Source organism: Lasioglossum baleicum, chromosome 12 (assembly GCF_051020765.1).
Source record: "Lasioglossum baleicum chromosome 12, iyLasBale1, whole genome shotgun sequence".
NCBI classification, from domain to species: domain Eukaryota; kingdom Metazoa; phylum Arthropoda; class Insecta; order Hymenoptera; family Halictidae; genus Lasioglossum; species Lasioglossum baleicum.
In genome coordinates, this window is record NC_134940.1 from 8,095,353 (window position 1) to 8,122,182 (window position 26,830).

The window sequence follows — 26,830 nt, forward strand, 5'->3', positions numbered from 1 at the left end:
TTAACAACCGTATCGTTGTCAGTTATTTGCTGCAGAGATCATTATAATGCTGTATAGAAATTAGTAGAATTAAATCTGTCACTTTTATTCTCTTTCTACAACCAACAGAAATTATAATGAAGTTGATAAATGTACTCTTTTTAAACCTCATATTAAATTAGATTTAAATTAAAAAGTGACAGAAACATTCATCATGTTATTGGACAATCCCGGACGACAAGTGGAAGTCGCAGTTTCCGCTAACTGCTGTCGAACATCAGAAAAACAAACGCAATGGTTCCTGGAACCATTTTTCCGCAGAGGGCGCGGTAAATTTCAAACTTGCTGGCAACAAGTGTTTCCCTCGTGTTACACGATTGCACGGCTTAAGTTTCAGCCACGAACGTACCAAATTTCCGCAACACCTGTTGCGAAACATTTCGAATTTGCCAGCCAGCGAACTTTCCTGTGTCTCTCTCTCTCTCCCGAGGCTCGGCTTAATTTCAGAGGATTATTATTATTATTATTTCCTTCGTATCGTCAGCGCCTGTTCGTCTCTATTTTTAAATATTATTGCCAGGTCTCCACCCTCCCTCTCTTGCTCTCGAATTCCAGACTTCTCTCTCTGTCCTCTGTATTATTCACGGGCTATTTATTTTTTACCAGCGTTAATCAACGCCGATCTCCATCGTTCGGACAACCGACATGACCAGACTATTTTCCATTAAATAATATTTCAGCCCGAGAATGATTCGATGCCAAATTTCATCGGTGAATGTGACGCCAGAGCTTAGGAATTAGTTAGCGACAGTTTACTGAACTGTAGCTATTATTATGCACATACGTCGATGTATGAAGTTCAAAAAATTTAATAAGCGTTCGTAATTTAGCTAACCAATTCTGATTGGCTAATTTACCAATTAATTGAACTGTATAAACTCTGTACCTAGCGTATTCCGAAATACAGTGGGTGTAAAAAGTATTCGAACGCCCTTCAAAATAGAATAACTTTTTTTATAATTTGGAATAAATTTTTTATAATTTTTTACAATTAGAAGTGTTGGTTTACGAAATGATATGCAGAAAAGATTTCCCAAAAATTATAATTTAAAAGCTTACATGCAAACATAAAAAAGGCATTTTTTAAAACTTTTTTATTTGGGCCCATAAAGAAAATTGAAAATATATGTTTTGTAGATCTATAGGAGTTACACACATGCTGAATATTTCATCGAAATCGATTAACATACACACGAGCTGCAAGCGGTTAAAAATTGTGAAAATCGTAGTTTGACATGACTTTTGACAGTTTCTGCTTAGAATCCACAAAATCGTCAACCGATTTCGATTTAATGTTCAGTATGTGTATAACTAACATACATCTACAAAAAATATATTTTCTTTTTTTATTTTTGCATGTAACCTTGTAAATTATAATTTTTGAAAAATCTTTTTTGCATATCATTCCGTAAACCAATGCTTCTAATTGATATTTAAAAAAATCAGGTCGTTTGGTACAATTATAAATAAGTTATTCTGTTTTAAAGGGAGTGCGAATACTTTTTACACCCACTGTGTAAATTGCGAAATTTTTCATTTTCGTATCACTTTCTCGTCACGATTGATGTCCCAAATGGATTCATATTCATTTGCATAAGGTTGGTCGAAGATCGACGATCCACTGCAAAGATGTTGCAAATGTGCTCCGATTCAAGATGCGTCTCAATCTCGGCTGATGCTGAAACGCTGCTGTCCGTCAGCACTTAGACAGTCTGTCCTTCGGGATCACGAACCGACGCAGATCATGACTAACGAACGATCGTGTCCACGATATTCCGTAATCGTCTCCTCGTCAATTAACACCGTCCCGAACGCGGTGCTTCATTACGCCACCTTTAAATTATGCTCGTCTGTAAGAGTAGGAAACATCGAGGCGACGCGGGGCATGAGTAATTCTTTTTCTGGAATCGCACGCGGTATAGTGTCATCCGCAATTTTCGTGTTCTCTCGACCTCGCTCCAGAATTTTCGAGCCGCTCGAAAAAATTCGCTTCGGCGAGATTATTTTAGAAATCGGTTTTTTCTTCTCTTTTTTTTTTTATTCAAGAACAATCGCCGGTGAGCGAGGTCGCGAATTCCTCAGATTTCGACGAAGCAATTTACAATGGAAAAGCCGTTGTGGAATATTTAATTACGCTGGCTCTAAGCGATTAGTCAATGAATATTCGAAGAAGTCGTTATTTCACGCGTCACCTAACAGCCCGGGCCGGGATTTACCGGAATTTTAATCCACCTGTAATCGATAGTGGTGAATTAATGGAAATCAGGAGGACACGTCTCTCTCTCTCTCTCGCTCTCTCTCTCCGGCTGATACGATTCAGCCAGAAACATCGTTTGCTTCGTTCGAAGATGATTCATTCATAAAAAATCTTCGACTCGCTAGGTACGGCGCATACAAATTGCCGATAAACGTGTTATTAAATTCACACCACGCGGAATACTAAATTAAAGACCGAAATAAGTTAAGCGTTTCACATTTTGAGCCTTTGAAAACATCGATATTTCAATGATTTATACGCGGTATTGCCATTAATAACATAATGGAGCTGAAAAAACCCTGGGCAAAAAAAAAGTTATAAATATTTAGAAAAATGCTAACCATGGAAGCTTGAAATTGAAATTTAACAGGCACAACATCAAATCCTCTAATGATTTTTTGATCTTTTCTTAATTGTACGCGTCACCACAATCGATGTTCTATTTATATCGATTGAACTAGAAGTCAACAATGTAAAGCTGCATTTTTGTAAAAACTTTCGTACACGTGAGATTATTTTATTTTTGATTATTTTTTAGTTATCAAGAAAAGAGAATATGAGTTCACAACATTTGAAGAAAAATTCTCACAGATTCGTGAATCTTATCTCGAGCACAATATCGTCGTCGAAGATAAATACAATTATTCCATTTTTTAACCGTTCATTGTCAGTCAAATGGTTTCTTATCACATGGGTTTCATTAGTGTTGGCGAATTTTTAATTAATTTCAAATGTAAATCATGTCTGTCCTGTATAATTATCCACAACTCTTTTATTCCCTGTTACTCAATACTTTTTTTTACGTGTTCCAACGTGCATGTTGTAACAATTTTCCTTCCTTCATCACAATTAAAAGAATTCGCTTCTCAGGTCTCTCGGAATAAACGTAAAATTAATTGTTACTAATTGGTTTCAAAGTTCGGCGCATTAAAGTTTCACAATGAATTAAACGCGGAATATATTTTGTACAATTTTCCTTTTCTCGAGAAAGACATGTTAGAAAGTCAGCTAATCGCGAACAAGAACGTTCCAAAAACTGATCGTCAACGATTCTACTCTGCGATAAAAGTAACAGTGTTAAAAGTAACAGAGAGCTAAAGTTTCATGCGGGAATCGAAATAAGGAAGGGACGCCGCGGTTGACACCGGGTATAAGATCCCATAAGAACACCTGACTGTGGCCAATATTTCACCGGCAAAAGTCGCGTGTAGTCGGGCCTTTTCGTAACTGGAAGCGTTTCAATTATTCCCACAATAATTGGCTGGCAGCATTGACTTTCGTATGGTAATTATCTCGACACTAAAATAGGATGCACGGTGCACTTTTAACTCGTTCGAAGCCAGCATGCTCTCTTCACACCATGGTAGGGGGGATCGATCTGCGGGTACGAGAGGGATCGTGGGCGAGGATTTTACGAGCAATGTCGTCGGTACCTTTAATTTACCGTCTCGTCCAGTCAGCTGACATCATCCTGCGCGGACTCAGTGAAATAAATTTCAAGTAACTCAGGGACTATGAACGGCCTTCGATGCTGATCATCCGGCGTATCACCTTAAAGTAATAATAAACAACGGTCTCGCCGCTTCGCGATGTTTCTGCAATCTTTCTGGATCCTTCTTGATCTTTCTTCTTGCCTCGTTGTATCCTTTCGTGTTCTCTTCGGTGAACATGCGATTTAATGCGTATACTTGTATCATCTGTTCAGTTTTTATTGGAAGGCGACATTCATTTCGTTCAACTTTTCTTTCCTTGTTGGTGGAAGAATTATTCTAAACCCTTATATTTTTAATCAAAATCATTTAAATGTTGTAGCATTTAATTTTTAACTAAAATTGGAGATTTCGATATAAGAGGAATCTTCCTGAGGAAGATATTTTCAATATTTCAAAAAGTCTATCTTTACGGTTAAATTTCAAAAATACATCAATTAGTACAAATGTACACAGAATTTTTTATCCGGAATGTCTACACCGTTTCTCGGCTGGCACAACAAGTTCAGAGGTATCCAATATGAACGGTATCGAACAAGAAGCGAAATGTTGTGGACTGTCACCGGATGAATTTTTTCGGAGCGGTCGAGCGCAAGCAAGCAGTGGCTGTCACGTACGTAGAAACGTGTACGTCGCCCTTCGTCGAGCGAACGTGGCTAATTACCGAGCCGCGCATAATTGCCGCAAATTAAGGAATTTAAGCCCGGGACGTTCGAGGCGAAGCCGGCCGCTCATTAATTGGCCTGGTTGATTGCCACTTGCCGTCGCTAAGCGCTAGATTGTAAACACTCGGTCCGTTAATTGTCCGGCGAGTGTCGCGCGAGTTGTCGTTGCCGCGGCCCCGAGCCGATAATTAAGCCTCCCTCGACCGCGCACCAGCCGGACACGTATATAACGAAATGCCGCGAGCGGTATTTTCGATCTCGCGAGTAGATCTTGAGGCACCGCACCGGCTGTCTGGCTTGCAGCGCGCGAGCCGGCTACAATCTTAACTCGTTGCTACCTCCTGCAATACGTTGCCTCGTGAGCGCTGATTTCGCGCCGAGCCGAGCCGCGCCGCGCCAACCAGCGCGAACCGGCGACGTGTACAGTGCTGCGCAAAAGTATCGGGTCGTCAATGTCTTTTTGCAATGCTACATGTTCATGTAGATTCAATAGATACTCTGTGATTTCAACCTTCTCCAGACATAAATTATTATTCACAAATTACATCGTCAAAACTTTTACTCAACACATCTTCCCCTAATTTTAACTAAGATTTTGCTCTTCAATACATGACCTGGTTTTATAAAAAAATTTGTGACTTCAAGTCAATAATACAATAGAAATTATTAACCCTTAGCAGTCGAGGGGTAACTCAGAGTCACCACTAAAAATTGCTGTACCATTATTCAAAATATTGTTCACATTATTAAATATGTTAGTATATCATACTGTGATTCAACCTTCTCCACACAAAAATTATTATTCTCAAATTACATCGACAAAACTTTTACTGAACACATCTTCCCTTATTTTAACTAAGATTTAGCTCTTCGATACATGATCTGGTTTTATACAAAAATTGGTGACCTCATATTATTAATACAATAGAAATTATTAACCCTTTTAGCAGTCGAGGGGTGTGGCTCAGAGTCACCACCAAAAATTGGTGTACCATATTGTTTACATTATTAATATGTTGGAGCCACATTAATTACTGTATTGCATGAGGTATTGGATCAATTTCATATGCATGAAATAAACAAAATCGTATATAAAAGAAATGTACAAAAAAATGAACAAAATCGTATACACACGAAATGTACAAAAAAAAGTGAACAGAATCGTACACACAAGAAATGTACAAAAAATGGACAAAATCGTATACAAAAGAAATGTACAAAAAAATGAACAAAAGAAATGTATACGTTGAAAGAAATGTTTGATTTTCAAGTAAAAATAGCAAACAGATAATTGACCATAAATTTCCTACAATAAGATAACTGTACAGGACAGAGGATATCCGTCCGAAAGAAATGAACAGCAACGTTAACTCGCAGCAACGAGAAAGCAACGACGACCGTCGCGTTAAGCAGAAGAAAGAAAGAAAGGAAGAAATAAAGAAAGGTTCGAGGGAACGAAGTGTCGCAACGAGCAACCAGATGCGCGCTTCTGGTCCCGGCAATTAATAATTAAGAGTCCCTGGCGATGGGCAAAGGAGGGGGGCCAGTCCGTTAATTAATCGAAGCTGCGTAGCCGCACGAGCGCTAATTACAATTTATAATTAAGCAGCTTAAGCGCGCGCGGTCCTTCGCATGCCGGTTTGGTCGGGCTCTGTGCAATTAATATGATTAATCGTTCCGCGAATTGTTGGCCCGGCCCGAAAGTAACGGCCCCCGGGTTCGAATTTAAAATCGGCCGGGCACGATTTACCAAGCATAAGTATTTCAGATCGTCGACGATACGAGCCTCGATTTGATTGGATTTTCAGGAGTTCAGTATAATGAAGAATCGCGTCTCGTCGTTAAGATCACTGCCATTTTATATCTTATACCACTTAATTTTGTCCTATTGATGCTGCGCACCCGCACCACACAATTTCTCTTGCTTAATTGAACGGACTTTCGGCTTTATCGATGACACTAAAAATGATGTACGTTTCCGTAAGTCGGTGATTGATCGATAAAACAGGAAATGTTACATTTTATCTAACCCCTCCTGGTCATTTACGACCCCCTATCAATATTTTCTTATAATTTATAATTTGTATGAATTTCTCTTTAAATGATGTAACAGGATAAATTATTTCATATTTTATGTATAAACATTATGTACAAATGACGAGTGAAATGAATTCCTTGAACTGACAGTCCTTGACATTGTTATTTATTTAAAATGCACTACATAGTTGGATTTAATGTATACAGCGTTGCTATCTATTATAGAACGCAGTTGTCAGTTTTAACGTTATCCTCGTCAATCTCGCAGAGTTATTAAATAACTAGGATTATGTTGAAGTTGGAGATACGTATCTAATGCATCGTCAAGCGAATGACAATGGGAGTGAATCAAGTATTCTACACATAAACCTCATTTTACTACCTGACACTCTGTACAGGCTGTTTCATCTATATAATAAAAATCAAATGCTGTTCGTTGGTCACGACATCACGGGAGAACGGCTGGACCGATTTGGCTAATCTAAAAAAAAAAATGTTCGTGGTAGTCCGAATCAGGTTTTTAGATTTTAAAAAATTGTAATAGTTGCCCGGAAACATGAAAATTCGGGAAAAACTAAAAGTGCTTTTAGAATTATATTTCAATACGACAAAAAAACGAACGTCGTAGCTTTTAATCAATATTTCAATAGAAATTTACATTATCGACGTCTGTTTGCATTATCGACATTATAAACATTCGCCAGTTAGTTAATTTCGATTAACCCTACCCGCGAAGCGCGCGAGCAACAACTCCCCTCTAATTGAAAATAAGCCACTCGACTGTCTCCATGAAAATAAACTTCTGACTTTTTAAATTTGCAGATGAAGGTCAGTTCAAGGACATATCGTGATGAATATAATTAAAAGCAAGAAACAACGTCTCTGTGTACCGAGTTCTTTCGAAAGAGCAGAAATTGTGTGCACACGATGAAATTTTAGCCCTATCTAGAGTTTCATCGATAACGCAACCGTGCACAACAATTATCTCCGAGTTTAGAAAGTTTCGCTAATAGCAAATCACATTTATCACAAAACGATAAATAGCTGTTTCACGCAATATTCTCCGACCGCCGCGATAATCATTAAAGGAAAGGTTAAATGCCGCTAGAACGCGTAAAATATTATTCAACGAAATTGATCAGTCGAAACGATCCACGAAATGTTAACAATGCGTTTCTCGCTAACAAATATTCTCGCCAACAATTATTATATTTATCCTGTGTTAACGTGTTCCCGCGTTTTCAGCCTCCGTTTCTTACGCAATCGAAGTGTATTTATGAAAGTCCGAATCACGGAAAACTATGGAAGCGTGGCGATGATCGCCGCATGGCAATGCCTTACTCGCGTTCGGAACAGACGAAACATTAATTACGACGACATGATGCATGGAAATGCTCTATCCGGCCCAACACGTAATTAATCGCGGCAGGTGGAAGATGATATTGATTTCGCTCGACTCGCTCGCGATTCGCCGGTTTCACGAAGAAACGCCTGTGGTAGGGAACAAACGGGCAAGAAAACGAGAAAGAAAAATCATCGTGAACGAGGAGGAGGGAGATGCGGGAAAAAAAAGTATCAACGCGTGACCGATCACGACTGTTACGTTAATTAACGATGTAGATCGTGTTTCCGGGTCGATCCGGGCCACCATAAATCTGCGGGACGCCGCGCCGCGGATTCACATAATTTATCAAAACTGAAAACGATCGTCGGGACGAGCCGCCGCGCGGTCGTTACGGTCGCGGCGGAATTATTTCGCGGAAAATAACTGTTATAAATTCCTGAGCAATTCCACGGCGAAAAGTGCTGATACAACCAACGGTTTCCGAATAGAATGATAAATCTATCGAGCAGCCGACTAAGTAAGACGGAACATTAGCGCATAAATGAGCAGAGGGGGTCGTCGAGCGGGTTCCGCGGGCGAAAAGCGACCCTGAATGCGGTATTATTAATGGAACTTCGTGTTTAACACTTTAAGGCTCGCATTATCCCGTCGTTCCCCTAACCGCAATTTTTATTATCCGGACTGTGAAATTAACACTGATTTTGAGACAATGAACGCTAAATTTTCCATTCTCGAGAAACTGTCGATATTTATATCGAACGGTAATAATCTCGTGAGAAAAATATAGCACTTCTGGAACGCAATATGGAAGTAAAAATAAGACCCAAATAGAAAACAGACTGATATTAAATATGGATATGACCATATGATAATCGATTACATGAAAAACGTTGTGCAATATATTCAGTGCTGTAAGAAACTTGGGGTTTCCAGTTCTTTATAAAGAGTTCACGTTGCTGTGTCATGAACTTGTAGTTCATTCATTCTACCAAACGATTTTTATTGGGCGCAAATTTTATGCCTATAAATTATCAAGTTTCTTCGTTTGTCAAGTATTGAAATGAAGCTTAATACATTGACTTATTAATAGGCTAATTACGAAACTGATGAATTCGAATGGATAATTGTGGGAACGTTTACGTCGCCGATCGAACACCGTATAAATGCATAGAAATTGTCGGCGAGTTGCAGATATAAGCAATATGATCACGACGACATTTTTCGTCTACACATCCATTCATCCCACCTCGTGATTAGAGTGCAAACGCACATTAACACTGTTGTACATATCTGGGGTTCTCGTCACGCTTTATCGCGACGAAGGCGCGAGAACGTTTCTTCGGTATGTAATTCATGAAAAGAATATTCAATGGAAATGCTCGGCCATTGGCAATGGATATGCTCGACGTGCACCACATTGCAATTTACAACGATCTAATCGCGGCTAAAGTTCAGGGCCGTACGAAATAGCACCCCTGCTACGCACACGTTTCTACACACTCGTAAAAATCCAAATATCAGCTCCCAGTTTCGATGCAGAAGGTGATCGAAAATTTACCCTCGTTCCGCTACTTAAAAAACCACCAAATGATGAAGAACTTTTTCTATTTCGTGTCTCAAGTTCAACGAATTACTTGAACTTGTCTTCGTTCAACAGATCAATAAAAATATTGTAAGTTTCAGGGCTACAGAAATGTTAAAATCAGACTAAACCGCGAATGAGATATGTAGACTGCGAATCATTATGCAAAATAAAAATGTTCTGCATCGATTGTGAGCAGCAGGGGTAAAATAAAAATTAATTTCATCCCGTAATGATTTTGTTGAATTAAAAACAACACGTTGCAACATTCTGAAATTCTTCTAATCTTTTATTGATTCAATTTCTTCATGAATGCATAAAGGTCCGCGGTCTAGTGATATGTAACATGACCAGCACCTCTGAGAATCGCGGGCAGGAACTTTTGCAGCCATTCAATATAATCCGATATGCGTGCGTTGTATATTTCCAGACGTTATAAACTGGCCAGTTGAATTATTAGCGGGTGGTATATAATGGAATTTCCTCGGATTATTACCCTTGGCCGGTGCATCGACCGTGGAAGCCGACCTACCCCCACGAGGTAGGAAGGTCGGTCTAGCGTTCGTGAACCTCGTCTACTCTCGATGAGGGACACCGTGCACCTTGGCCAGGTGGGTGTGAGTTAATTAGAGGCCATACTGTACGAAGAGCACCCTCTTACAGTCTCCCTTAGCGGCTTTCCAGTCCCAACCGTCATCAGGATGGAGAAGAACACCGTGAAAAGGTGTTGCGGGGGTGTGCGACCGCCTCTGGACTCGTCGGGGTAATATCCAGTAGAAGCTGTAGCTCGACCGCTTATTAAAAACATCTAGCCATGGTCAGCAATCTCTTTTCCACCCTGAAAGAGCAAACGCTGTCGCGTAAATGTAAGTGTGGTTCGTTGCACGCGTCTGCGCGTTCAACGTAAATGTTGCGGGTTATATGCGCGCTCGGGGGTTAAATTCGTGGCTTATTACGTCCCCTAAATGCCTGTATGGGAATTATTAAATTTCCCGGGTTTACGGCCAACCTTAGGTACCATTGCCTCGCCTCATCCCCGCGTTGTTTATTAGCTGGAACTCTTCTTTCGCACAGATCATCACTGAAGGGTTAATATCGAAATTTTACAGATGCAGCTGGCTGATAGGGGTTAAAGTGAATTCTCGAGTGAATTTTATAGCAATATATGAGGGATATTGAACGAGAGAGACACTGTGAAAATAATATTGAACGGTGTAAAGTGGCCGATTAAATTTTTAAGCAACCATTTCAGTTTCCGTTCGAATAAATAGGGGTTGCGGGATATTTCCCAGGTTCTAGTTCCACACAATGGAATTGCTTATGGTTGTTGCATGCTTCAGAGCGTAAAAGAGACTGCTCGCGGTATCGACGGGCGTTTCATCATCAAGGCGTAAGCCGTGAAATATTTAAATAGATACGCTCAACAGAGTATCAGAGCAATGTCTCAGGTGGACCCGATAAATTTCTAACGGAATCGGCGCGGCGCTTCGCTCGGAGCCCGTAGTTCTCATTCTAGTTACATACCCCTCCACTCTCACGTTAAACATCCGTATACCGCAGGAAATTGTTGCAGGGTAGCATGACACGGTTGTAGGTGCCATTATCGCTATCTGCATTCGTAATCGTACGACTGCGCGGCGCAACGACGCTTTTCATAGAACAATAGAAACGGAACAGAGTTGTTTATCACGCATCTTACGGCAAATTTCTGCCTATCCGGATCAATTTGTTCGGCGAAACTGAGTACCCGCGGCGTCCATTTCGCTGATTACTTCGCTCCCGGCGCCTTTCATCGGCGCAATTATTCAAAGTTGAAACAATTTCGACGTGTAATTTAGTCGTGTATGTTTCCATAATTGCGCACGCTCTCGTGAACGCGCTGAATTCGTACGGATACCTTCCGCGGTTGTTAAAAACTTCAATCGGGTTTGTTCTAGTTCGAAGTTTCCGTTCTCGCTGGAAAAAGACAGCCTGTTCCCGCGAATCGTTATTATTCAGATTTGTCAGAATTTCATTGTACAATAAGCAGTTCTGCATTTGAAAAAATTCCTCTTATTTATCAACCGTTTGATGACGCCACATCCCCCTTAAAGTAAAACGGAGTCGGCGTTCCCGCTCTTATAAATTAGCGGATCTGAAATAATACCCTCGATGGTAAAATAGAGTGGTCTCGTTTTTCCGAGGGAAGCGTTCTAAATAATATATTTTTCAATTTCGAAACGTTGAGCGGAGTTTCCATCACAACGGAGCGTCGTGGCTTCCGGCGTGATGGCGCGGTGGTAATGCAGCGACCCTCCGGGGGGTTGGCGGAGTTAACGAGACGTCATAAGGGCGATGCTATAATTGCGTCAAAGGCGTATAACGGGAGTAATCGTACGAGTATAGTCGAGCCGGCAACAACGTATCGCTGGGAACACGAACGAAGAGAGAACGTTAGAGAGAAAGAACAGCTCGGCACCGTCATGGGGGGAATGAAACGAAATTAAGGAAAGAAATAATGCTGTAGGAGAAACTAGTGGTGCCACGGTGGTTCAGGGACGAGTCAGAAGGACGATCGTGCATAGAGAAGTGCACAGGCTCGTGGAAGAGCTTAGGTACACGTGTTGATGGCCGAGACTCATCCCTAATTGTGCTTAATGACACCGTGTCCTCGGGGGTGAAACCGCAGAACCACGCTTCTCTCTCCCTCGCTCTTTCTCTCTTACCCCATACATCTTCTTTCCTCTTGCACACGATGCCACCCCCGGACGGTTGTCGGCAAACCCCTCGGTCCTCGGACGAGGAGGGAAAAGCCTGGACGGTCGGGACATGTGTCGTGTTCAAGCATCCGGAAAAGCACACCGGGTTATCTAGGATCCGGACCAAAATACACGGCACACGTTCGAGGGTCGTTCTTTCTTCCTTCGATGCACGATACTCTCTTACGAGGGCGACGATCCTGTCACGTTTACCTGGATAAGGTCCAGGCTGTATTGGTCTTTTAGCCTGAGGCTGTATAACTGCTTGTTAGGACGAGCGTTTGCATACGCGCCGCTCCGCGCCACCCGTTTCGATTGCACGCGACCGGTAACTACCTATTGCTTCCGGTGGCTCGTTCACGGTCATTCTCAATCCGCTTTCTTGGCTCTGGCAGGTGTGAAACTGCACTTCCCACAATTTCGAACTTTTCGGCACGCGTTTCTTATCGTCGTACGAAATATAAATTGTCATTCTAATCATTTTAATGAATGATACGGAAAAACAATGTATTGGTTGGATTTTTGTTTGAATCGCTAGAGTCGTCAATAATAGAAATGAAAGTTCGTTGGATGGTCGGAGAAAAAAATCGAACGGCCTCGCGGAAGTTATCGACGAGCAGGCTCGAGGCAGGAGGAGCCATTAGCATAGAAATCAATTATCCGATTGATTTCGATCGGTGCAAAGTTTTACAACAGGTGCGCCAGTCCGGTACAATCAACGTTCCAATCTCGAGCCCGCGAAATTACGGTGGAATTTCCCGGAATCGAATATTGCCTACAACCTTTCCGGGGCGCTAGGCGTTCTTAGAATCTAGCAATTAATCGACCGTCAGCCGGGCCGGAATGCTGCACGATAGTGAATCAGGAATGGGTTCTCGCCGGACACAGAGAGGGATGAACGGCGCGGAGCGGCGCGGCGCGCAAGGGAGGGTTGAACCGTCGAGCAGCTACGTTATGAATACATTATATCTCCGGTTCCAAGGGATGCTGGCACATGCGCCGACAGGGTAGCTCCACCCTGTACTCCACCGGGACTCTGTGTTTCTCTCCACCTCTTCCGATTCCTCTCTCTAACCCCCTTCTGCACCCCCGGTTGCCCCCCTCGCAGCCCGCCGCGCTAATTATACATGCGCTAACCAATCCACCTCCAATGAGGCTGGGCTGTCGCCCTCTCTACCAGAGAGGGTTCAACCACTCTTGTCCTCACTCATTGAAGCCTGGGTGGAGCATGGACCTTCCTCCGTGCATACCACGCACTTGCTTTGCTTAATTACGCGGAGGCGTTAACTAGCTCCCAGCCAACCCTTGATTCGCAACCCTTTACACCCCGGGAAAGGGAAGCAACGGCGTTGATTGGCTTTCCACAGCCTCGCCGGCTCATTTCCGGACGAGAAACTCCTACCAAACCCTGGCGAAAGATTTTCCGGTGTGTTTCAGCGCGATAATTCTTCGGGAGCGTGTGGATTTTGGCCTGTTCCCGCACGATCGTTTCACTTGCTTCTGTACCTCTCTAAATTTACGAGCATTTGAATTGGCAGCTTGGAACCATTTTCAAACAGTCTTTCAGCCAGGCTGAATTTATGATGATCTGGACGAGCGGAGATTCGCTCGTGCTCTATTAAATATTGCGCCTGTCTAAACAATTGATATTTTTTCCGATGCATCTCCGATGAAATCACGTTCTCAAACCGATGCAACCCTCCGAAAGACAATTCCACTTTCGATCATATTAAAACACGAAGATGACAAGACAGTTTTTGCGGTCGAAACGTCCATCGTGGAATTTTTGGTAATTTCGCGATCCTGCCATAGAAGCTGGTTTTTCAGCGGTCGTCGAAGGTGTCGTAGGAAGCGGCGTTCGGTTTCCAGCGATAATTAAATTGCGAACGAAGGCACAAAGACCCGTCCTATTTTATATTCATTGCTTTCTATCCCATTAGGAGCTATCACCGATTCAATATTCTTCCACGGCGCGCGCTCGCGCTCGCTGGCTCGCTTGCTCGCGAGTCCCTTAGACTCAATCTCATATTCGCAAGACAAACACTCACCCTCTGGGCGATCTTAACAGATGCTCCACAGGAAGTAACGACCTCACAATCTCCAATTTACGAGCCGGCACTCTCCGCGAGCCGAGATCCTCGAGGTCAAAGATTTCCTCGGCTCGATCTTCGTTTCCATAGTGGAAATGACCGGGACGAGCTTGTACCCGGCGCAACGAGATAAATAAGAAGCTCGAGAAGCAGCCAGAACGGATCGCCCCGGAGAAGGACGGAAACAGGAGAGAGCCGACCCGGGCAGAACGAAACAGAGGGATCGGAAAAAAGCAGGGAGAGAGAGAGAGAGAAAGACGAAGACACAGAGTAGGAGAGAGTGAAAGAGAGACGGGGATGGAGATGGAGAGGAACAGAGAGGGAAGTTTGGCGTCTCCCGAGGGTGAAGGACGAATGCAGGCTCTCTGTTCGTTCCGAAGGAGTCTAGAGAGCCGCGAAACGCGGATTCGACAAATCGAAGTCTGGCCCCCACGCGAAACGAGGCTGGGGGGATAGAGGAAGAAGGACTCTTGGAGGAGATGGAGCGTCGTCGGTGCAGGTCGGAATAAGAGGGTGGGTGGCGGTGTGTGCCGCCTTCGGCGCGCAGGCCCTATGCAAAATAGCAAGGCTGGTGGGGTGACGGAGCCGTTCCAGACCCCCCAACGGGGCAAACAACCCCTTAGTTCTGCCGTAGCGGCCGCAGACGCCCCCACCACGTGTGTGTCTCGCGCGAGAGACGCCTCTCGTCGTCGCCGCCGTCGTCGTACGTCGTCGTCGTCGTCGACGGCAGCGCCATCCCGGTCGTCATTCTTTCGCTCTCGATTTTTTCACCGATCTCGATTTCCGGCCGTTTGTCCATGCCGGTTTTGTAACGCGTGAAACCGCGCGCGCGACCAACTCTCCCGGGCATCTTCCATTCTCGAAAGTGAACGTGTACCCATCCGCGGGGAGATCTCGAAACGAGGAAACTTGGAACCTTGGAACCACGCCGAGAAGAACCGATTCGGATGTACCCTCGATCAAGAGTAAGATTCCCGCTTTGCCCCTAACGTCCACGAGTAGAGGATCCCCTTTTCGCGAACGCGTGTGTGGGTCTACCCTCTGTCGCTCTTGCTGCGTTGGGATTAGACTACTACGTTAGAGCCAGGACTGTTGTGAATGACGTTTTTGGAACTGTTTCTGCTTTGACATGTTCGATGTTTATGATAGCAGCTAAATGTAATCTTCCGATTTTTACCCCTTGTAATTCCTGTAACGAGTTCGTCTAGTGATGGATAACCTCGAACAGTATCTACTAAATACGAACATTATACAGAATAAGATTCCATTCATTTGCAACTAACGTTTAAGAATTAAAATCAGTGTCGACACATAAATTGGCCCCTTCTGTGGAATTGTTAGAAATAGAGAAGTTCTAACACGTTGACCTGTCACTCAGATTTGTGTGAGGGAATTATTACTTCCCCAGACAGGAAAATTCATTTTTGCAGAAATGTAAGAACATTGAAAGTACAATTAACCCATTAGGGACGACGCTCGACGTTGTATGATACTTTAAGTGCTACCCTAATCTGTGAGTCAATCAATAATAAGTGCAAATGTGTCGCATTTAATAATCTAGACGTCATCCCTGAAGGGTGACACCACAAATCCTAACCCTTCGAGGTCGAGTCATACTCGACATTGACTTTTGCACCAATACTTCCTTATTTTATCAATTCGAATTACCTACCCTCATTAATAATGATACAATGGTACGTATGTAAACTCGTAGTATTTCGCGTATCTGTTCTAAATAGATCTAAATAGGAATATCAAATAAACTGCTTTAACTTTATCCAATCTCTATGTTCGGTGAGTTGGTGGTGAACGTGCTAATCGAATTTGTAACAACCAAATGAAAGTGATTATTATGAAGACTGGATACTCCTGAAATGAAAGAATCCTCCGAAAAAGTTGATAGGAAAAGTTGGCCTCGACCTTCGTGTCGCAGTCTCGTTTCGCAGAATCACGAATTCGAGCAAAACATCATTTTCGATCTGCTGAATTATTAATCGACAGTGTTTCCGGTTTTTTGAGCAGAAACGATCGTGGCTCGATCGAGAGAGACACAGTGCCCTGACGGCTGCGGTTCGCGCGGCGTGAAATCAGCCACGGAATTACCGTGGCAACCTTGAACTAATAAGTCTCTCATCAGCTGCAGCGACATTGCGGCGCTCCTAGCACGTTAATAAGAAAACATTCTACATATATGTATACCTAGGCTAGTCCCAGTTCGCCTTACAGACACGCCGTTCCACAGTCGTAAAGACACCGTGATTTCGGCGAGGCATTTTTACGGAACTCCGAGGTCCCATAAATCATCGGACTCCTATGAAAGGAATTAGCGACGTGATTAGTGCTGTTTATGCGATCCGCTTGGCTATAAATCTTCCGCGTATGTCGAAATCGTTGCGGAAAGGGTGATCACGATTAATTGTTCCCTAATTTGTACGAGTTTTAATTGATTGGATCTCTCACACATAACACTACGTAGTCTTTTTCTTCTCGAATTTGATTGCATTGTAAAATCGAAACGGAACATTTCTCTTTCCAAGGACACTCCACTCGAATTCCCCTTGTCGCATAGAGCATTACAGTTCAGATAAAATATGACGATCTCAATTAATCACGCGGCAAAAATAATTGCGACAAATTATTTAAATTACGTTTGCTCAACGACGCGGTTAACGATGAGTAACTTGTACTTTTTTCTTCATCGACGATTATATATACTCTCTAACGGTTGTTAAACCCAGCTGCGTTGCGATATACATTGACTATCGACGCCGATACACAGTGTTCATGAAATTATTCTGTCGATGACGAATCCGTTCCAGGCATTCGTTAGTCATAAACGCGTATTAAAAACCGTTTCCGTGTTATAAAGTAATTAATCAAACGACAGGCAGCGCGCGATTGTGATACCAGCGCAAACAGTATCGTTTTGAATCCGTTCTCGCTGAGATTAATTCCGTGCTCCTGAATACGATTACGTTAACGAATCGATTCACCTGTAGCAAGTGCGAAATGAATCCGTCATTTTCAACGAAACGACGCGAGACGAATTAAACGCCGAGAGGGTCGAAAGGTCAACAAATTAATCGGCTTTCACGGGTTTACGCAAACTTATTTAATTTATCATCCGAGCGGAGCCTGACCCGTGAGAATATTTTCCAATGAAACTTTCTATACCGTTTCGATATAGAGAGGGGTGGAAACTATTTTTTCTGTCGAAACGAAGTTTTAATCGGAGGATTTTTATAGACACGTTCCGTGACGCGGGTCGATTCGGCGGTGATTATAAAGCGGCCGGGTAAAGAACATGAAATCGATAGGAAACCGTTGATAAGGAAACGTGATTAATCGTCGATCAATTAACAGTCGCGTAGAACCGCGCGAGGCACGGCGTGAGGCGAGGCGATTGCGCCATACGCTAGTCTCGGAGCCGGACATCTCTCATTAATTAGTTATTAACGGCGTGCCGCGGTAATTACCTATGCAAATTCGTCCTCGGGCCGTTCTACGCCCGTCATTATCTCCCGGCAACGATTTCACAATACCACCTCCGCTCGTTCGGCCAGCGTCTCGTGAAAAAATGCGACAAGGTGGAAGGTCGAGGCAAAGACGAATCATCTTTAGATGTGTCGAGCGTCAACTACCGGCGACTCGGCATGTTCAGTCTCGAAAACCACGAGGCGGTTTGTTGTGCTTTAACGACCGTTCTGTACATCGATCGTACGAGGAATTATTTATCGCGTGCTTCGGTATTTACATTACAAACGTGATCCTTCCGCTCTTTTTTCTCTCTCTCTCTCTCTCTCTCTCTCTCTCTGTGTGTGTGTGTTTCGTGGCTTCGTGTCGCAGACAGACAACGTTGTCAGACGGCGAGAGCGCACGCGTGCATCGCGGGATTGATAATTCACCGGGTCGGGAAAATTCGATAAGTAATATTTCCTCGAAAAGTTTTTGTCCGAGCGATCGTATATCCCGTAACTCGGAGTACGATCGGGGCTCTCCTTGTCGGAGAATGAACGAGAGATTCCTTGAATAGATTTCTTTTATTCCCCGGCTAAGTATTTCCGTAAAGTTTCGCTTCGAATTATCAATCTCTGCCAGTATCGACTCCCGGCCGAAAGCTCGATGTCAAACTTGCTCGGCGGGTTACGGAGCGGTTCGATATTCTCATGTGGACGGATAAAAATTGTGTTCTGTAAAATGTGTAACGGTTTGAAAACACTGAAGCAACTTTACCAGAATTAAAATTGCTTTCGATATTTACAGTTTAATTTTCATAACGCTAATGACGACTTCATCTGCCCACCGTTTTGCTATAAGACGTGCCTCAGAATGCTGTAAGTAGCTCGCTTTCGGTTGGTCGCCCGCGAGATTGTACAGCACGTAGTCATTAGTCCTTTTTAAGAAACAAAAAGCTCGCAAAACTCGATGATACGCCACCACGGCGATTTGAATAGCGACGTGAGGGCAACTTGTTTATTTTCCGTTGGCGAGCCACGCCACGCCGCGCAGAGGCGGCACTCGACTGCCGGTCGCGTCGCGTCGATCATTTTCACGATCTACGATCGATCGCGCCGGTACTGGCGGCAACGGGCACCGCGCGCGCGATAATTACGATAAAACCGGCGCCGGCAAAGCGGAGTTAATTATTCAGTGCCGTGCGAGTGCCCACGTCCTCTGTCCCACAAAGGGAAATGACTCGAGGCGATTACCCTTCGATGCGAAATTTCGATGGAACCAACTTAATGTAGGATGATCGCGTACCCACAGTTTTTCGCCGGTAATGAGCGAAAATTGACCAATCATTTTCAATGCGCTGTCCGGAGTTTCGGTGACAGGGAAATCTTCTGCTGCTTTATTATTTTTAATAAGCAGTCAGATTTTATGCATTTACGACGAAAATGAGTAGGTGTAATTTAGAACAGTAAACACATTAGAAGAATTGAAAAACACTGTTACATTATTTTCAACCTATTAAACACAGTAACAAAGAAAATAAATTTCTATTTCATTTCAGTTGATTGCAATTCAGGTAGATAATTTTTATTTTGCATAAAGATCCGCTGTCCATTTATTACAATTGCTCGGTGTTACGTTATGGATTATTACAGGCGTTTTACATGATCGGAAAAACTCTGATTAAATTTAGTAATAGTAGACAAACAAAAAATGATAACAGATTTATCCTGCATATATAATCACTAGACTGCGGATTTTATGCATTTATAACAAAAATGGGCACGTGCAATTTAAAGCAGTGGACGAATTACGAATATTTAAGGTACATAATAAGCTACACAGAAGAAAGAATTTTCTATTTGGCTCCTGTGTCTTGCAATGAATGCAAACATTTTTTATTTTCCATAAAGATCCGCAGTCTAATAATCACCATTCAACTAGTTGTGCAATTTCGGAGACACCCTGTACAGTTCTAGGACTCGACAGCCGTCAAAGCCAGGAGAAATCTAAAGACAGTTCTAAAATAAGCAATTACAAGTTCGAGTGTCGACGAGGTTTTTTACACATTCAGTCTGTAGCATGAAGGAGCACGGTGTCTCGGGATTGGTAACGATCGCCGTGCAAATGATCCACAGAGGACCCAGGTGGCTGCGGGAGGGTCACCGCGGGCGGTCCAGGATCGAGTAAGAATGAAGAGGAAGAAATGAGGATGACGGAAAAAGAGGGAGGCTCGAGTAACGCGCGAGCGCGCGCACGACGAAGAGAGACGGTCGAGAAGGAGATAGAGAGAGTGAGAGAGAGAGAGAGAGGGAGATCTTTTACGGATCGACTACCAGAACGATGAAATCGGTGACGGAGAAAGGGGCGGACGTAGGCGGTCATTTGTTGCTGTTTATTAATTCGAGGCGAGGCGAGGCGAGATACGTCCAGTTTGTGCGGTTCGGTTGCTCGTTTCGCCCACGCATAAATTTCTCTCTATGTGTTTTTCTCTTCCCGTAATAACGCACACGTAGTGCCCACAATGCCGCGCGTCGGCCTGATGATAATGCAGGACATCGTAAATAAAATATGCCCCGATAGTAGGTGAGCCGGGGCTCCGACCAAATTCCGGGACGCCGAAGCTTTTCGAAGCCGAAGATCGGTGATTGTTGGATCAACGACAAGCAGCTGGAGGACCCGCAAAAGCTTCGTAAAGACGGTAATAAAAGCGCTGCTACTAACATGTCAGTCGCGCGGCTCTTTATTGGACACGACATTACCTTATTCGACCAGACTGACCGGCGCATTGTCTTGAAAGGGCCACCATTTTTCGCGAGCACCGGCGACCGTGCAAACGGCCACGGTGCTTTAACTTTCTCGGTCAAAGGTTGCATAGCTGATGCATCTGCATCACTTTTTGCCGCCCTCGTTGTTGCGTGCACTTAGGAGCCTGGACCTTCCGAATTCTGGTATTTCTTTAACACGTTGAATGTGGTATTTAGAAAATTGAAAAGATAAAAAGGCTGTAAAAATATCGTTATAAAGTAAAAAATGTTTATTCTGCATAAAGATCCGTATTCGTCAACTAAAATGAACACGCCCCGAAGGAATCAGCAATTACGACGTGAACGCATTCGAACGATACCGTTTCCCGACGAATCTAATTAAAAAAAACAATCGTCCATTAGGATAACAAAAGCGCATCGCCCACGTCGAAGCGAAGAAGGACAGCGATGACACGCTCCGTGCCACAGGAAAACAATGTCCAGAGAAGAAAAGGTTCTTAATCCGGCAAATATTTACAGTCGGAGGTGGTTGAAAAATGTCTGAAATGAGAACCGGCAACAATGGAGGAATAAGGGATAAGGGCGTCTCGCGCGTCCTAATCAGCATAACGTCGTGAGATCGAGGAATGCCTAAAGACAAAGGGAACGCTGACGACGAAAAACAGGGAAGGGACCGGGGACCGCCGACACCGAGGGTATAATTAAAGCGACGTTAATTAATTGTTAGCACAACAATGCATCCGTGTCGGAGGCAGAGGCGTAGAGGAGGAGAGGGATGGTAGAGGGTAGTCGGGCCCCGGAGCATTCATAAATTTACATGTCTTTCGTCGCGAGAATCATTTTTTACAGCCGTTAGGAGAGTGTCGGCGGTTGGTGTGCGTGCAGAAGAGAAGCTGCGGACCTACAGCAAAGCGTGAGCTATATTACGAGTCCCCATGGTGTTGCTCATAATAACCATCGATGTCTCTCCGTGGGCATGGAAGCAGCCTCGAGGTTCGATCTTGTTATCCGTCTCCGGTCGCGATCGAAATACTTTAATTCGATCAATTTTGTAGCTCGATAATTATGGTCTTTTTATGTCCACGAGCGGCGAGCTCGCGCGCACACCACTATTATTAACAAGAATTTATCAAATTTTTCAGTCGCCGAGAGAACCTGTCGGAAAATGTTTTATCAGATCTCGTACTTCGCGCACCGCTTAATTTCATCCGATCATTCACTATACCATTTTTCTCGGGCTTTTTTCAAGTACGTATGCTATTCTTGTCGGTAATTTAATTTCCTTCAAGAATTTAAAGTTTTGTGGAATTTTGATAGTGATTCGTGGCTCTGTCGAGGTACCGCGATTTATTTTCAGCGAGTGTTACTATTTTCGTCAATAGCGACGTCGCTCGTTCGAATCTCGAAAAATTTCGCCAGTCCTACTAAAAGAGATACGCGATCGTAACGTGAGACCGAGACGTGGGTGGTTCGTTGCACGAGAACCGATAGGTAGTTATTTTTAATGTCGCCCCCGAGCGTGCCACGAAAAAATGAACGCCGTTATAATCGATACAGGTGCTACCGAAATGAATTCGGTGCTCTTCGATCGCGCAGGATAAACGCCGCCCCGCGTTCCTTCGGGTCGAACGACTCCAGAAAATATTTTCTGCTATTAATTTTGAAAATGCGTCAAAATGCGTACCGAAAAAAACACTTTATCCAAAATACGAAATAATGCAAAAATTCTAAATTCTGGCAATAAAAATTAATCGGCAGAAACGTTCCGAGTTGCTAAAGTGTGAGATATGGAAACGAACGGAGAGGAAATTCGCGGAGAAGTCGAGCATTAAGCAAGAAAATTTATTCGTCTGTCGGGCGATTATGACAGGCGCAGTTTCGCGGCAATCAAATCGGAGCGTGTAGATGATGTATCGTAATCGCCTGACAATTAGTGTTCGGCCGACCCAAGAATTCGCTTGAATAATTTTTAGATCGACCGGGCTTTATCGCAGGAGGATCTTGAGGATGATTGGCGACCTGTTTGACGGTACAGAGCGTCATAGTCCAGTTCGTGAATTTCACACTTGCACGATATGGGCATTAGTGTTTGCACGGCTTGCTCCGGCTTCGTTATACGTTTCCACGCACACTCCATGCTCACTGTCACTCGTGTGTTTCTGTTCCAGGGCATAAGGGAGCGGAAGGAGCGTAGATGAGTTCTGCTGTCTGCGTCCTCGGTAAGTCGTGAACAGTGAATATAAAGAGCGTATAAAATGTCTCTCGGCTCAGCGCTCCGGGAACTTATACGTGTATATTATTGCAACGTACGCGGAATCCGAACTTCTATTTAACTAACGAGCCAATGCCGTTATAAATGTTCGAAGGTAACATTAGATTTCTCTCTCGCAGTGATATCGAGTATTTCTTCGACATTCTTTCGGCTCTTGGCGTACGCTCAAATTGCCCGACGATTTTTGATTTTGCGGAACGTTCGTTTTGAACGCGAACAAAGATTTTATTCGCTTTGACGAAGAATTATTTATTTTATACTCTTGGCACAATATTCAATTCTCTAAATGCACGTTCTCGTAAGTTAATATTTACGTACTCCTTCATTTACTTAATCCACTCGAGATACTTGTTGTGCACTCTTTATAATTATTCAAAATATCAGGACAATGAAATTATCTTCTCGAGCACGATTACAAAATTTGGAGGGGATATTTTGGACCTGTTACACCAGAACACCGCGTCAAGATTGAAGGCAGCGTGGCCGGAACAGACGGAGAAAATCGGCGTTCTAATCGCGGCGGTTATCGGAATCATCGGTCGGCGATGGTAGATGCGCATCATTTATGATTTATGTGCAAAACGGACGAAACGAATCAATACGCGGAGAGGCCGGTGCAGACGGTCCGCATCGAAAGAAATTCTCGATCGGATCGATTCGTACGAGTGCGAGATGGGCATGGGACGAGTTGGTCGGTCGGTCTGGACGGAAAAATAGAGAAACGGGAAACGAAAGCGGCAGAAGTAAAATGGAGGAGCGAAGAAGCCGAGAGAGAATCTGAGAGAGAAGCGCGAAGAATGAAGGAGACGCGCCCCGTTGCCGGACTACCTCTTCTTCCCCATAAATACGGATTTAGTCGCGCGGTTTACGACCGAAAACGTGTCGAGCTTCGCGAGCTGGGCCGTGCCTAAATTATTAAAGTCGTAAACGATCGAAATCGTCGTTAAGCGCCGCGCGAAGAAACCCATTGGGCCCTGCCTCCGCGCGTCTCCTCGACAAGGATCATTTTTCTCGGAGTTTCATTGTTGGGCTACGGTCAACCGGGCCCCGATACACACACCTCGTGCTTTTGTCGTGCACGACAATAAACGGGCTTACTTGTCGTACGCGCGTTTTCTGCGACGGATCCTTGCCTCTTACCCGCCACTGACACAGACCAGACATAGATCAAGCTGGAAGGTTATTGGCACCGGTAATCTGGAATGGCACGCGTAATAGTACTCTCCTCGATGAGTTGTTAACGCGGCGTTCACACCGCGGTGAAATATTCCGCGCACAGTTTGCCCCAGGATTTATTGTGCCCCTTCGATCACGCCGCTGACTTTTTACCGGATTCTGTCTTAGCCGGCAGTTAAACCTAAACCGGATTCGTTTAACCCCTTCGGTCCTGAATTATCTTGTCCCTTTGTTTTTCCTCTTATCTGCGGTCGCGATGATTTAAGGCGCTTTGTGCACCGTGGCCCCCGGATCGACGTGAGTTTTCGTTGTTTAATAGTATCGCTCATGCAACAAGGAAAACGACGCAATTCAAAATTTTTCAATTTTGTTTTTTCTCCTGTAAAATTTGTATCTTTATATCTGTGATGCTTGTCTTGTGCATAATATTGGTTAGCGATAGAAGAGAAAGTAAGTTTTAAAAGTACTCCCAGCATGATATAAAAGCACAAGTAGATTGAATAGTATACCAGTTTTAACTGGTTCAAGTCCATTTTACCAGTATAAGTTAATAATAGTTTTATTGATGGGGCAATTATTGTACAAGAGAAATAAAGCAAATCTCCTTTCGATTTACATCCAACACGGCTGTAAATATTCCACTGTTAACAATCAGCCTGTCGGTTAACCGAACACAACATTCTTCGATCTTCTATAATATCGATCAAATTCTTTCCAACTTCATTAAAATGTTTAGTTTCGATGCCAGGATGAAAATCGATTGCGTATCTTCTGGAACAAGCTGAATAAACGGGGGAACACACCGTCATTATGTTCTTAAGCAAATCCAATGCACTTAATTCATTCCGTGCGTTCGCTCGAAACGCTTTAATTGCACTACGATTATCCGCCATTATCGAGTGATTAACGCAGGTTTTGTTTGTTAAAAAGCTGGTTTACGTAACCAGCGTGGGCTGCGCGAACGTTGGAGATGAAAACCGACGATCCGATAGTGAAAAAAGGAACGCGCGAAGTTTAGAAGGGGCAAGCATAATTATCGCGTAAATAAAGGAGTATCGCAGGAGTATCGTACGATGTTTTGTAATCAAGATTGGAATAATTGCCAGTACCTTAAACACGAGAATGTAAAAATTATTTAACGATGCTCGAACTGAATTCGCCGAGCTGAATTAATATTCCACTTGGTTGATTGAATATTCCACTTCTTGACGAACAATTAATTTCTTCGGATTTCATTCTAGATTGCCTGAACAAATTTAAGCCAACCTTGGAGTTGCAAGAACGGTTCTGTAAGAATTTCCAACTCGTTGATGAATGTTGATATTAAATTAACTTTATTATCCATCGAAATCGTTTGAATCTCAATCTCAGGCATCATACAAATAAGTGTCTCATCCATACCAAATTCTTAATGATTTAATTGTCCTATTAAACTTTTAAAAAGTCGGTATGAGCAATTTCACATTTTTTGTACCTTTGTTTCTCTCGGACACGGTAATGACGTAATTATCGTCTTTTAGAAATAAGATCATAAGTACGTATCATTTACTGAAAAAAAGGAGTTTATTACATCCAAAAATGATTTACTGTAATTAAATCGAATGAACGCGATTTTAAGACATGGATATATAATTAGCAACAGCGCTTTTGTAATATCAAACATGTGGATGCATAAAAGAAAAGAACGATAACGGAGAGATCGATCAAACACAGGTTCCAAACTGCATCTGCTCCATTATGTATATTATATCTTAATCGTTATTAGCGCTGAATTATCATACAAATTACATTGACCATGTAAATTACGACGAAAAGCGGAAATTGAATTTTTTTTTTATCGTCAATCGTGTGGCTAACAAATTAGTTACGGTTCGATGTTTCTCGCTTTTAACGTCCCTGTCGCAGACGTCAACGAAATTTGGCATGCTCGCATATACAGATTACGTACGTTGCAGATTTACGAATTTTATGAAGGTGTCCCTGTTAGTCCGTGCCTGTGTTTAGTCTGCAAGCGGCGTAATCAAATAAATGCAGCAACCAAAAGGAAATCATTATGAATGCTGGCGAAAATAGATGGTTCGACTGTTAAATAATTTTCAACATCCGTTGTAAACTTGTTTTCAACGTTCGAGTAAAAAATATTTAAAATTAGAACTACCTAACCAGTCGGAGTTCCTTGATATCTTCTTTTACAATATTATTGCGATAAAAAGTCATTCACTAGACTTTTTCTTTAATATTACTCATCGTTAACTATGGTCAACAAAGTAGAATCGGATAGCAGTGATTGTAACAGAGAGGGGATAGGGGTGAGCATTGTGGATTCGATGTCAGTTGACAAGATTATGGCTTCTTCGCAACACTCGACTAAAAGGCTGAAGTTTTGAAGCCTGCAAGGTTCAGCACTTTCTATCTACTTTTTATTCCGGTTAGCATTGGTCTGCGGATTTTCACATTATTTGAAATGTCGTTATTTTCAGCGACAGCTGTGAATCCATCAAATCTATAGTCGACTAACAAATGTTGTTAAACACGCGTCCTTTATAGGAAAACCCATCAGAGATTTTTCGCTGCGAAAATATTCATGGAAAACAGTTGTAAATGGCCGGTCGACGGGTGCTCTCGTTACCGGTGTCCAAAAGCGGCGTTACTTTCCCATTCGTTGAATTAGTCATTGATCGATCGTATCGATCGAAGCGCAAAGCAGAAATTTATGGAGTTTCTCGATTAACAGCTGGCCGGCGACGACGTACTGTCTCCGGCACGTCTGAGATTAAAACTATTTCTGGGAATGTTGTGCGGCCCCGGCCCCGGCCACGGCCGGCTCGAACAACTACACATGCATGTCGATCCTCCGTATGTCTCCTACAGAAAAGATAGGTGGCACGCACTAGGTGGCTGACTACAAAGAAGAGAAA